At 51.4% G+C, this 14,128-nt stretch overlaps 1 protein-coding gene across 3 annotated transcripts in view; it reads right to left on the reverse strand.

Moving 5' to 3' along the window:
• The window catches only part of CFAP61 (cilia and flagella associated protein 61), a 1,856,219-nt gene that overhangs the window by 1,253,622 nt on the left and 588,469 nt on the right, over nucleotides 1–14,128 (reverse strand). The window lies entirely within an intron of this gene.

Consider the following 14,128-nt stretch of genomic DNA (forward strand, 5'->3'; position numbering starts at 1 on the left):
ACACCTCAACTCTGGGCTGACCCAGATGTGCTCTAGTTGACGCAGACTTACTGCTTTGTAGCTGCCCAGTGATAGTATAATTTTGGCTAAAGGTCAAATCAGACTTGGAGACAACTCTGAACAGGCAGATGCGACATACTCTGGAATTTTGCCTGCTATGCCTACATAGCAGATGAGTACTTAGGGAGGCTGGCAATGGGTTTCTTAGATTTGTCAGGGGGGATAGCTCACAGGGCCATTGTGCTACATTGAGAATTACTGAATGGTTCACCACACAGTAGACGGAAAATCAATGAGGAGAGCTGGGTGCTGGCAGAGGGGACTGGCCTATGACTGGAGGAATAGAGGGGCATCCGCAGGATACCCTCTGCAGAGCAATGGATGGAAATAGCGGCTAGCTTCACCGAATCAGTGACACAGTAATCGAGTGGGATGGTCTATTCCTGCAACATTTGATGCCATCTCCTGGATCCGGGATACTCTCCGGAAGGTGGAACTGCCTGTCCTCCTCCCCCAATGTGTATATGAATGACACTTACACCTGGGTTGTCCACTTTAGTGTTACAGTTACTCTGAACTATAAATAGTTACATGTAAGAAACTGGTTATTCTTTATCACCTATCAGACTTGGTTTTATATGCTTTACATGGTTGTAGTCCCACCCCTAAACATCTATTAACATATCATCCTATTACTAGTTCAAGTGTGCGTCATATGTTTATGGTTTGCAATTATGGGCGGATATAGCGCATGCGTTTATCATATTGGTATCTTGAAAAAGCTCAATAAAAAAAAGTTTTTATTTTTTTTTTAAAAATGGTGATGTTTAGGTGGAAAGGAGAGGAAAGCAAGTTTAGTTCAGTGGCTCAAGTTTGGCCAGTTAAAATTGAGGCAAATGTGTCATTAATTATACACTGCTGTATTACATGTACATGTTAAAATGACTTAATTTTATTCACGTTATCAGTGAATAACATTAAGTCAATGACAACCTGACAAAGGGGAATGATTCAAGCATATGAATCTATAAAAAAATCCAATGATGGAGAAATATTCCAAAAAGCACCTTGTGACTTTATTTAGGATTTTCTTTACAATTATATAGCAATAAAATCTTGTCAATTACCACTATCATAGCAAAATGAATCTTACAGAGAGCTTAACAAAAACGACTCGCTGGTTCAATGAGATATTGAACCTCAATGAGACTCTAATAACAAATTGCTTTGAAGAGAAAGTTGACAGCTGGCAAAGCAACTTAGAAGGGAAGCGGGGGACTGGGTACATAGATGTAAATCACCACAATGCAACACAATATTAATATCAATTCCTTTATGGATAGATAGGATCCTTGAACAGGGACCAGTGTGTCTCTTGCCACAATTTAATGATAAGCTTAATTATGTTCAGAACAGATGCAGCTAAGAAAACAAACAAAAAATCAAAATGATAACAATACATTACCCAGGGTGTGGAGGGGCAGGTACCTTCTTTCACATCATATGGGAATGCCCCGAAATCCAACGCTGTTGGACTCGGTTGACTAGAACGATGTCCAAGGTGCTAGATATACACATACCTATGGAGGCCCGCTGGCACTTGCTGGGCGTCACAGGAGAGACCAGGTGGGCCACACACACTAAAACCTGACTAATGCTGGCCTCAGGGGTGGCAAAGCGCAACATAGCAAGACTGTGGGGGGCACAGGAACCTGCAGCACAAGTTACTACTTGTGTAACGATATATCTGTTAGAGACATTAGTTAGTGATAGATTCCTTACCTTAGAATATCCCCAGGCGTCAGACTGGATCCGGAAACTTTTGCGTAGCAATACCCCTGCGCGTCGGTAGGCATCAGCCGCGGCTCCGCACCTGTCGTCGGCGTCGTTAGCGCCGGAATGAATTTGTCGGAGTACTTAGACGCCGCCCATGCGCGCTGACATTAGTTCTGATACACAGCTTTTCCGCGCCAGATACGCAGAGCCATGATAGAACCAACACTGGTGCCATGAAACTAGGGCCCTGAAATTGGATGACCTTAACCCTAGATATCGGTTCGCAGGACAGGGAGGATGGGTGGGTCGGTAAGGAATCTATCACTAACTAATGTCTCTTACAGATATATCGTTACACACGGAGTAACTTGTGCATCTGAAAGAGATACCCCAGCAATACCAACCCGGGTGGTGGGTCTGCGAACCAATAATCACACCAGAAAGTCCTGGAGGACGGAACGGCCAAAGAAGCCATCCCTCCGGACTTGGCTGTCCAGGCAGTAGTGTCTTGCAAACGTGAGCAGCGAGGCCCACGTAGCTGCCTGGCAAATGTCCTGCAAGGGCACTCCTCGGCCCAGGGCAGTTGTAGACGCTGTGGCCCGAGTAGAATGATCCCACAATCCAACAGGGGGCTCCTTTTTGGCCAAGGAGTAACATACCTGGATACACAAGATGATCCACCGCGAGATGGTCCACTTGTGCACCGCCTTTCCCTTCTTAGCGCCCACGTAACCACCAAAGAGTTGGTCATCCACCCAGAACTGGCCTGTGCAATCCAGATAATAAGAGAACGCACGTTTTGGGTCCAGACGGTGGAGCCTCTCTTCCTCTTTCGAGGGATGCGGAGGCGGAAAGAAGGTGGGCAAGGTAATGGACTGCCCGATGTGGAAGGCCGTGACAACCTTGGGCAGGAAAGAGGGTCTCGTCCACAACACAACCTTGTCCGGATGGACAGAGAGGAAAGAAGGTGTAGAAGAAAGAGCCTGGAGCTCACTCACTCTCCTGGCAGAGTTGATGGCCACCAGGAAAGCAGTCTTCCAATAAGAAGATGGAGAGGACAGTTATGGAGCGGCTCAAAGGGAGCACACATTAGGTAAGTAAGTACAAGATTCAAGTCCTACTGGGGCATCACAAAGGGAACAGGAGGGAACATGTGTGTGATGCCCTTCAAAAACCAATTTACAATGGGGTACTTGAACAAGGAAGGCTGATCAGGTAGCCGTAAGAAGGCCGAAAGGGCAGAAAGGTACCCCTTGAGAGTGCCCAGAGCAGAGCCCTGCTGGGCAAGAGAAAGAAGAAGGAGGAGAACCTCAGAAAGGGGTGCAGAGAGTGGGTCCACAGCCTTTGCTGTGCACCATGCCACAAATCTGTTCCACCTGCAGGCGTATACCGACTTTGTGGAGGGACGCCTGGCTGCCAGAATGACATCACAGACTTCGGGAGGCAGGTCAAATGGCCTCAACGGCCGCCGCTCAATCTCCAAGCTTGTAGGTTGAGACTGGACAGGTTTTGGTGCAGAACCGTCCCCTGCTGCTGCGACAGAAGGTCCTCCCGAAGAGGCAGACGAATCGGGGGATCGACTGACATGCTGAGTAGCTCGGGATACCAGTATCTTCCTGCCCAGTCCGGAGCCACAAGAATAACTTGGGCCCGGTCGCGCCTGATCTTCTTCAGCACTCTGGGCAGAAGTGGTATAGGCGGAAAGGCGTACAATAGACCGCAACTCCACTTGCGACGAAAAGCGTCTCCGAGCGAGTGCCGCCTTGGAAATTTCAACACGCAGAACTGATGACATTGCGCGTTCTCTTCTGTGGCGAATAGATCTAACCAAGGCTCTCCCCATTGCTGAAAGAGGCCTTTCGCCACGTCAAAGTTCAGACGCCATTCGTGAACCATCATGCACCAACGGCTGAGTTTGTCCGCCCTGGCATTCAGAGAACCTGCCAGGTGTTGAACCACCAGGGTCACGCCCTGATGTTCCAGCCACTGCCAGAGGCGCAGAGCCTCCTGGCATAGGATCCACGACCCCACCATGCTCTGTTTGTTGCAGTACCACATGGCGGTGGTGTTGTCTGTGAACACCTGCACTACACTCTCCCGGACAGAGGGGAGGAATACCTTCAGTGCTAGTCGGATCGCCTGCAGCTCCAAAAGGTTGATATGGAGCCGGGACTCCGCCGGAGACCAGAGGCCTCTGATCTCCGCCTCTCCCATGAGGCCTCCCCAGCCCTGGAGGGACGCTTCCGTCACAACCACGTGCTCCGGGTTGGGTAAGGAGAGGGATCTGCCACTGACCCAATCGCGGTCCTTTAGCCACCACTGCAACTGTCTTGCAGTGCCCTCCGAGATCAAGACATGATCGGACAAGTTGCCCTGATGCTGGGCCCACTGAAACTTCAGGTCCCACTGCAGAGCCCGCATCTGCCACCGGGCGTGATGCACCAGAAGGATGCAGGAGGCCATCAGCCCCAGAAGCCGCAGCGTCAACCTGACCGAGACTAGGGATAAAGGCTGAAAGATCGGAATCAGAGCCTGAATATCCCGAACCCGCTGCTCGGGAGGATAAACCCGAAACTGCGCCGAGTCTAGAACTGCTCCGATGAAGAGGAGCTTCTGAGAGGGACACAGGTGCGACTTCGGCGCGTTGATAGAGAACCCCAGCAAGTGCAGGAGGTCGGCCGTAGTCTGGAGGTGGGTGACGACTGTCTGGGGCGAGCCCGCCTTCTACAACCAGTCGTCGAGGTAGGGAAAGACTGACACCCCTAACCTGCGCAGATGAGCTGCGACCACCGCCATCACCTTCGTGAACACCCGTGCTGGTAAGGCCGAAGGAGAGCACGGTAAACTGAAAGTGCTCGTGGCCTACCGTGAACCGCAGGTAACGCCGGTGGGCCGTCAGGACGGAGATGTGAAAATAAGCGTCCTGCAAGTCCAACGCTATCAGGCAGTCTCCAGGGTCCTGGGCAGCTAAGACCTAAGCCAAAGTCAGCATCTTGAACTTCTCCTTCCGGAGGAAGCCGTTGACGTTCCGTAGGACCAAGATAGGGCGTAGGCCCCCTTCGCCCTTCTTGGGTACCAGAAAGTAGTGGGAGTAACAACCACACCCTACTTCTGGCCCAGGAACGCGCTCGATGGCCCCCTTGGCCAAGAGGGCCGTGACTTCCTCTTGCAGAAGTTGCAAGCGATCCCCCGACACGCGGTGGAATTGTGGTGGCATGGCTGGAGGGGTCGCCTCGAAGGGGAGGGAGTAGCCCCTTCGGACGATCTGCAGCACCCACCTGTCCGATGTGACAGTGCGCCAGTGGGAGAGGGGATGGCGAACCCTGCCTCCCACTGGAGTCACATGGGCCTGAAAACTCGGACTAGGAAGGTTTTGAGGCAGGTGCTGCTGAGGGAGGTGTGGTCTGGCCTCGCCGTTGTCCCCGCCGCCGCCACGGCGGTTTCCACGGCCGCCACCGCGCTGTTGAACATTCTGCGGTGCGTGGCTGGCAGCACATGTGGGGGCGCCCCTTTCGTGGCCACGAAAGGAGTGAAAGGCACCCGATTGCTGGCGTGTGGCCGAGAGGCCCAAGGACTTGGCCGTAGCCCTGGAGTCCTTAAAACGCTCAAGCGCATGGTCTGCCTTGTCGCTAAAGAGGCGATGGCCATTGAACGGCATGTCCAGAAGTGTGGCCTGGACATGGGCCGAAAAGTTGGCAGACCTCAACCAGGCGTGGCGTCGAACCGCCACTGTCACTGCCATCGCCCTGCCCAGTGAGTCCGTGGTATCCAGTCCATACCGGATGGAATATCGCGCTGCATCTCGACCCTCCACAAGGGTTTGGGCGAGTTTAGCCCGGACCTCCTCCGGACATTGTGGCAGCGACCGCGTCCCACAGGGTGTGGGTGTAGCGGCCCAAGAGACAAGCGGTATTGACAGACCGCAGCCCCAAACTCAGGGACGAGAACACTTTCTTCCCGAATTGTTCATATCTCTTGGATTCCCGATTGGGTGGAGCCGTCGGGAATGCGGTCTGGGAAGTGGAGGCCTGGTTAACCAGGCTCTCGGGGGTGGGATGGGTGGACAAAAAGCAAGGGTCGCCCGGGGCCGGGCGTTAGCATCTGGCCACGTTCCTATCCACAAGCGGACCTGTGGCGGGCTTGGACCAAGTGCCCACAAGAACGTCACACAAGGCCTCATTGAACGGCAGCAGGGGCTCACTGGAGCTTGTCTGCGGTTTGAGGACCTCAGTGTGGAGGTTAGTCCTCACGGCCGCGACGGGGAGCTCAAGGTTTAAGGCCTTGGCCGCCCTCGTCAACACTACACTGTAAGTAGACCCCTCCTCCGAAGCCACGGTGGGAGGGGAGACAAACCCAGTGTCTGGCGAAGTGTCAATACCACTGGCCTCCCCAAGCTCATATGTCCAGTCCTCTTGAGACTGGCACTCCAATGCCAGAGGGTCTTCAGGCCCCTCCCAGTCACCCTCGTCACCCGTCTCCTGTAAAACAGGGGCAACAGACGGGGCCTCCTCATGGAAATAAAAATCTCCAAAGGCCGTCGGAAGCGGCGCCCAGCGGCGCCGTTCCGGCGGCGGAGTCGGACCAACGGGAAGATTGGGGACAGCGTCCACAGCGGAAGCGGATCCGTTGAGGTCATGCGGCGCCGGGACCAAAGTCGCTGGCGGCGCTGGGGCCGAAGCACCCGATGGCATCGGGCCGAAGCACCAGACCCGCTAGGATCTCCAGCCGGGACCGTTGGGCCCTGAGGCGCCACGGAACCCGGCTGAGGAGGGAGGGACCTCATGGCCATGAGGTACAGCTCGATTTCCTCCGGTGACGCACCGTGCCCAGGGACCAGAAGGTGTGGGGCAGGCGGCGATGCTTGCGGCTCCGTCGGAGCCGCGTGGGTGGTGTCACCCGAACCCCCGGCCACATCCTGCGAGCGTCGGGGTGGGTCGGAGGAACGATGACGTCTCTCCGACCTCTCATGCCTCTTACCTGAGGACTTGGATCCTGACGACCGGTGTACACTCCCAGAGCTGCGATGACTCCGACCCCACGACCGGTCCTGCGACCTCCTGTGGGACCGGGACCGGGACCTGGAATGGCGTGGGGCCGACTGCCGGAGCTCGAGTCGCTTGCGGGACCGCTCCCGCCTAGCTTTAGACGTCAGGGCCCGGCAGTCGGAGCAGGTGCGCTCGTCGTGGTCGAGGCCTAAACACTTCAGGCGATGGGGGTCGGTAGCCGGCATCAGTCGGTCGCACTTCGAGCAGGGTTTGAACCCGGGCATCCCTACCGGCACCGATAGAGTGGAAGACTCAAGTAAAGAAATGATGAAAAAGATCAAAAGTTTAGTCAAAAAATGACTAGGGGTAGAGCTTCTCCGTATCTGCGCTAGCTGGCGCGGAAAAAAGAAGAACTGACGTCAGTGCGCATGGGCGGCGTCTAAGTACTCTGACGACGTCATTCCGGCGCGAACGACGCCGACGACGGACGCGGAGCCGCGGACGACGCCTACTGACGCGCAGGGGTATTGCTATGCAAAAGTTTCCTGATCCAGTCTGACGCCTGGGGATATTCTAAGGTAAGGAATCTATCACTAACATGTCTCTTTCAGATAAGCTCTTTAACTGGAAACAAGATATGGACTCGTGCTGTCTTGCAGAAAAAACTATATACCAAAGTAGAGGATGCCCCAAAAAATGGGATAAACTTTGGGTACCATGGGTAAAGTACAGATGGGCGGGAACACAAAACCAGGGAAGAAGAAATGCAACTTCCCTACAACAATACATCTGTTGGGCCGTTGGCCCCCAACTTAAGCAAGCAACACTGTACCACTGTCCCGTGAGCAGTTGACTGTATTGATGTTGAATTATTGACTGTAATGATGGGCTATTTACTTGATCAATAAAAAGATCATTTTTTTAAAACAATACATCACCCAGATTCCAAGAACATGTTATACATTTGTAGTGGACTGCGTTTCAGTTTTAAGATTCTTCAAATATGACAATGCCTCCTTCGCCTGATTTAAAAGTGAAATTTTGTTTTTTACGTCCGCTCCAAGTAATGTCTAAAACGGGAAATTCACTTGCACCCCCCATCTAACAACTTCATTCTGAATCTCTCTTAGTTATAGTTATCGGACTAACATTTGGAACGAAAAAGATCCCTTGATCCAGGCATGTTACCACCCTAATTTTTATGTCACCTCATTACAACTTCTCAATATTCTGACTCGAAATGTGTAATGAACATTGTGACACAGTCACTATTCTCTTGGCTTCTTCTTTTCATGGGAGACAGACCACTGGCTTTGAATAATTCAGCGGTGGTAATCTTGAGCAGGCAGCCTTTCTTTTAGAAAAGACTAAATCAAAACGTTCATGTTGTCTCCATTGTTTACAACTGCCTGCCAACCAATCAGTCTCTGGACAGATGTTCGGCTTTCATTCTCCAGACTTTCAAGTCTGTTTTTCAGTGAGGATATTGCAACAGCATACAGCCTTTGAAATACATCACCTTCCCCGATGCTTTCCTATGATGAGCACAAAGTCTTACCACCGTCTTCCTTAATACCACAACAGCAGTCTTAATCCAAAAACAATCCCACAAAGCAGTATTCCAAGTTGTCCCGCTTAGGAAGGTCTCCAGATACTTAACCAGTGTTGAATGAATTACTTACCTTCAGTAATGCATTATCTGGTAGAGACAATATCTAGCCACGGATTCCTTACCTTTGAATTTCCAGGCGTCAGACTGGATCTAGAAGATTTTTTTTCCAGCAATACTCCTGAGCGCCGGAAGATAGCGTCGGTCAGCTCCGTGTGGCGTCATTCGCGCCGTCCTCCCCGGAAGTGATGTTCGCATCACCTATATAGGCGCACTGGCGTCAGTTACTTTATATGATTTTTCACATCAGGAACATGGAGCCATGAAATGCACTGACACTGGTGTGTACAATTAGGCCCCTGAAAGGGATCAGCACTGACCCTAGAAACTAGTCCACAGAGCAGAGAGGATGGGTGGGTCGGTAAGGAATTTGCAGCTAGATATTGTCTCCAACAGTGTGTTACTGAAGGTAAGTAACTTGCTCATCTGAAAATCCAACAGCAGATTCCTTACCTCTGAATGGATACCCAGGCAATACCATTCCCGGTGGTGGGCTGCAGACAAATGGTAAACTAAAAAGTCCTGCAGAACTAAACAGGCGAAGTGCCCATCCCTGTGGACCGGATTGTCTAGGCGGTAGTGCATGGTAAACGCGTGCAGGGATGCCCACATTGCTGCCTGGCAAATGTCCAGGACTGGGACTTCATGCGCTAATGCAGTGGTAGCAGCTTTAGTCCTGGTGGAATGAGCATTTAAGCCCCTAAGGGGTTGCTTCTTGGCCAGTGTGTAGTAGATGTTTATACAAAGAACAACCCAGTGGAAAATGGTCCATTTCTGTACCACCCAACCCTTCTTTGCTCCAACATACGGCATGAAGAGTTGGTCGTCCATTTGGAATTCTCGTCTGAGATCAAGGTAGAACAACAACACTCTTTTTGGGTCTAGACGGTGGATTCACTCCTCTTCTTTTGAGGTAAATGGAGGAGCATAGAAATTGGGCATGGTGATGGATTGGAATGGCGTTGCCACTTTCAGCAGGAAAGATTCCCTAGTGTAAAAGGCCTTCTTGATGGTGAGCAGCCGAGGGGTTAATTATGAAGAGGCTCGAAGGGAGCACACATCAGAAATGTGAGAACCAGCTTAAGGTCCCACTGAGCCATATTGAAAGGGGAAGGAGAGAACATATGTTCAAGTCCTTTAATGAACCTGTTCACAATAGGGGACTTAAATAAAGAGGGTTGGTCAGGCAGCCACAAAAAGGCACACAGAGTAGAAAGGTAACCCTTGAGATTACCCAGAGCAGAGCCCTGCTGTGCAAGGTTTAGGATTAAAAGAAGGATATCAGAAAGAGAAGGAGAAAGGAGAGTAACTAGATATTTCTGTGCAATATGATACAAATATGTTCCACCGGCAGGCGTACACTGTCTTGGTAAGGGATGCATTACAGACTTTAGGAGGAAGGTCAAAAGCTGTCAACTGTCACTGCTCAATATCCACACAAGAAAGCATAGAGTTGACAGGTTTGAGTGGAGGACCCTCTCCTGCTGCAGTGACAGAAGATCATCCCGAAGAGGTAGCCTGATTGGAGGATCGATGCTCATGTTGAGAAGCTGAGGATACCAGACTCTCTGTGCCCAGTCTGAAGCCACAAGGATGACTTGGGCCCCGTTGTTCGTGATCTTCTTAAGAACTCCGGGCAAGAGTGGTAACGGTGGAAAGGTATACAGGAGGCAAGAGCTTCACTCAAGACGAAAAGCGTCTCAGAGCGAGAGCTACCTTGGGAACTCAAATGCGCAAAACTGCTGACATTGCACGTTCACGGAGGAGGCAAACTGATCTAACCAAGACTCACCCCATTGGTGAAAGAGACCTTGCACCACCTCTGGATGGAGAAGCCATTTGTGATGCACTAGGCATCAATGGCTGAGTTAGTTCCCCCTGGCATTCGGAGAACCTGACAGGTGTTGAACCACCAGGGATATGCCATGCTGTTCCAGCCATTTCCAGAGACGCAAGGCACCCCCACCCTGTTTGTTGCTGTACCACATGGTGGCAGTGTTGTCCGTGAACACTTGGACCAGCCTTCCCTTGATGGAGGGTAGGAAGGTATTTAATGTCACACAGATTGCTCGGAGCTCCAGCATGCTAATTTGGAGTCTAGGTTCCGCCGGAGACCAGAGTATTCTCAGATCCCCATCTCTCCCAAATGGCCGCCCGATCCCAGGAGTGATGCATCTGTCACTGCTTTGAGATCTGGTTGGGGAAGGGAGAGAGTTGGGACTCTGACCCAATCGCGGTTCATAAGCCACCACTGCAGGTCTTCTGCAGTTCCCTCTGAGATCTGGACCATGTCAGAGAGACTCCCCTGGTGCTGCGCCGACTGGAACTCCAGGTCCCACTGCAGAGCCCGCATATGCCATCTAGCAAGTGTTACCAATAAGATGCAGGAGGCCATGAGGCCCAGCAGTTTCAGATTAAATCTCTCCAGGATGCATGCTGAAATATCAGTAATATAGCCTAGAAATCCTGGACTCGCTGCTCTGGAGGATTAGCCTGAGGGGCGCTGGTAAGGCCAAAGGGATGCATGATGAACTGAAAATGCTCACGACCAACTGAAAACTGCAGGTAATGCCTATGTTTGGCAGGACGGAATATGAGGTGTCCTGCAAGTCCAACGCTACAATCCAGTCTCCTGGGTCCAGGGCAAACAATACCTGACCCAAAGTGAGATCATCAACTTCTCCTTCTTGAGGAAGAGGTTGAGGGTTCTCAGGTCTAAGATAGGGTGGATCCCCTTGATCTTTATGAGAATAAGAAAGTAGTGGGAATATCAATCACTGCCTATTCCTGACACTGGAACCCTATTTATGGGTCCCTTGGCCATGAGAGCCGTGACTTCCTCGCGGAGCAAAGACAAATGATCCTCCGTCAGCCGATCGTGAGATGGTGGCCAAGGAGGAGGGGGGGATTTGAAGGGAAGGGAGTATCTCCTTTGAATAATCTGTAAAACCCACCTGTCCAATGTTATGGACTGCCAGTGGTGGAGGCGATGCCTTATTCTGCCACCAACTGGATGCCGGTAGGGCATGATTAGGAGGGATTAGAGGGGGAGGACTGCTGGAGGAGCGGTGGTTGTAGAAATCTCTGGCCACCTGACGCATGAGTCGGTATGAACAGCGACCTTGCCACCCCACAGTCTGGAAAGCTTGTATGGGGCGGTGGCTGGCGGAGGGTTGGAACTGTTGAAAACACCTTCTGTAGCCACGAAAGGGGTGATAAGCAGCATGGGGTTAACAGTGGAGGGTGAACTGAGAGCCCAAGGACTGAGCCATAGCCCGTGAGTCCTTATAGCACTCCAGTGCTGAGTCTGCCTTGTCTCATAAGAGATGGTTGCCATTAAACAGCATCTCCATGAGAGAAGCCTGGACATCCCCCTGAAAAGCCAGATGTTCTCAGCCAGGTATGGCGCTGAGGCACCACCGTACTTGGAACCGCTCTGCCCAGCAAATCGGTCATAGCCAAACCACATCTAATGGTAAACTTTGCTGCATCTCTCCCATCTTTTAATGCTTGGGAGAGCCCGAGCCTCCTCCGGGACCTGTGGCAGCACTTGCACTACCACGTCCCACAGAGTGCAAACGTAGTGGTCCAATAAGCATGCAGTGTTTACCAACCACAATGCAAGGCTGGTAGAAGAAGACATGTTCATCCACAAGCTGTCCAGCCTCTTGAATTCCCTATCCAGGAGTGTGGCAGAGAATGAGCCATGGGACATAGGGGCTTGAACTACCAAGCTCTAAGGAGTGGGGTGTTGATTATGGAAACTTGAGTCCCCATGTGCGGGGCAGTGGCTGCGGGCAACTATCCTGTTTACAGGATCCTCTGTACTGGGCTTGGACCACACTCCAATTAGGATATCGGTCATTGCTTCATTAAAAGGGAGCAAGGGTTCAGAAGAGGAAGCTCCCGGTTGCAGCACTTCGGTCAAAATGTCAGTCTTGACTGCCGTCGAGGGCAACTCAAGATCCAGGACCTCAGCAGCGCTCTTCACCACCATAGAATAAGATGCTCCCTCCTCCGTAGCTACAGTTGGGGCAAAAGTATACCAGTGGGTGAACAGCCTTTACAACGAAACTGTTACAACGCACTACCATTACGACGCAACCATTACAACGCAAACCATTACAACGCATTGCGCTGGGGGGCGCTCTAGGATAGGGAATAGATTTCATTTACTATCCAACACCTTCCCAACTATCCACGGGGACTGGAGTTGGAATAGTAAATTAAGCTATTCACTCTCCAGCACCCCAAAGCGCTATGCGTTGCAATGGTATGCGTCTTTAAAACTGCGTTGTAACGGCATGCGTGGTAAAAGCATGCGTTGTAACGTCATACATCCATACCAGTGTCTTGAAATGTGTCTAGACCACTGGCATTCCAGAGTTCCTCAGACCAGTCTATTTCCTGACCTTTCAACAGGTATTCTAAAAGGTCCAGTGACCCCTCCCATTCATCCCCGAAGTCTAGCCATACAATTTAGGTCTCAGGCGCCAACCTAGGACCCATGGGTCCTGTTGGGGGTGGAATGGGTGTCAAGTGACGCAGTTCCAGCTCTGTGTCAGATTTGTGAATGTTTATGGGGCATCGGGCCTTTGTCGGGGGAAGTCACTGTTGCATGACTGGCACTGGTCCGAATCAGTTATCGGAGCTATGGAGGCCCGTCAGAGTCGAGGCAACAGAACACAATTAGGCCCCCTTCAGCCCATAGGGCCCGCAGGTGTGCCAGAGGGGTCAGTCAACTCAAATACACAGCGAATGGCCATGTAAAATTCTTTCATTTGAGCGGGGTTGCTCTGGCTCCTGGAAAAAATGGGAGGCGCTAAGCCGGCCCAGGCACAAATTCCGAGGAACCATGTTTCTTATGCTTCTTCCCCAAATATCCTGTTGACCGGGAATGGGAGGAAGAAGACTTGGGGCTCCTGGAATGGTTCTACAACCTGCCTCTCGACAGAGACCACTTAGGATTTGCGTGACATGGCGTAGCCTGCCAGTCAGTTAGCAGCTTCATGGGATCGCTCCCTCAAAGCCTTCAGTGTCATGGCCAGGCAGGCCGAGCATGACTTGGAGTCGTGGTCATGCTCAAGACACCACAGACATATTAGATCTGGATCTGTAACTGACATGGCGCAATGACAGACGCCACATGGTTTAAAACCTGTCTTCCTCGAACACATCTGTTCCTCAAAAAAGAATTCAACAAAACATCGGGAAATTTCTGGCAAAAAGCAACCGAGGGGTGGCTCTTTCTCCGAATCAGCGCTAACTGCTGCGGAAAGAAAGAAATGATGTCAGCACAGACGTGGAACCTATACAGGTGACACACACATCAATTCAGGTGCAGGCGACGCCACACGGAGCCGGCCGATACCACCTACGGGCACACAGGGGTATTGCTCGAAGAAAAATCTTCCTGATCCAGTCTGACACCTGAGAAATTCAAAGATAAGGAATTTGTGGCTATATGTCTCTTTCAGATATAAGCTTCATTATTCACACCCTTAAAACTCTGGGTCTGTGACTGAAAAAATCGCTCACATGGAGCATTTTTTCAAACCCCCTCAAATAGGTGTAGGCATTGTCCTTCAGTAATCACCTTTTCATGGCTTGTCTATTTTCAGCTTTTTCATCAAGCGGTTCTGTGTAAGTGAGTAAGATGTTCCAAACACCGGCACGGGTTGCTCCTTAGCCATAAAAC

Source organism: Lissotriton vulgaris, chromosome 6 (assembly GCF_964263255.1).
Source record: "Lissotriton vulgaris chromosome 6, aLisVul1.2, whole genome shotgun sequence".
In the NCBI taxonomy this organism is placed as follows: domain Eukaryota; kingdom Metazoa; phylum Chordata; class Amphibia; order Caudata; family Salamandridae; genus Lissotriton; species Lissotriton vulgaris.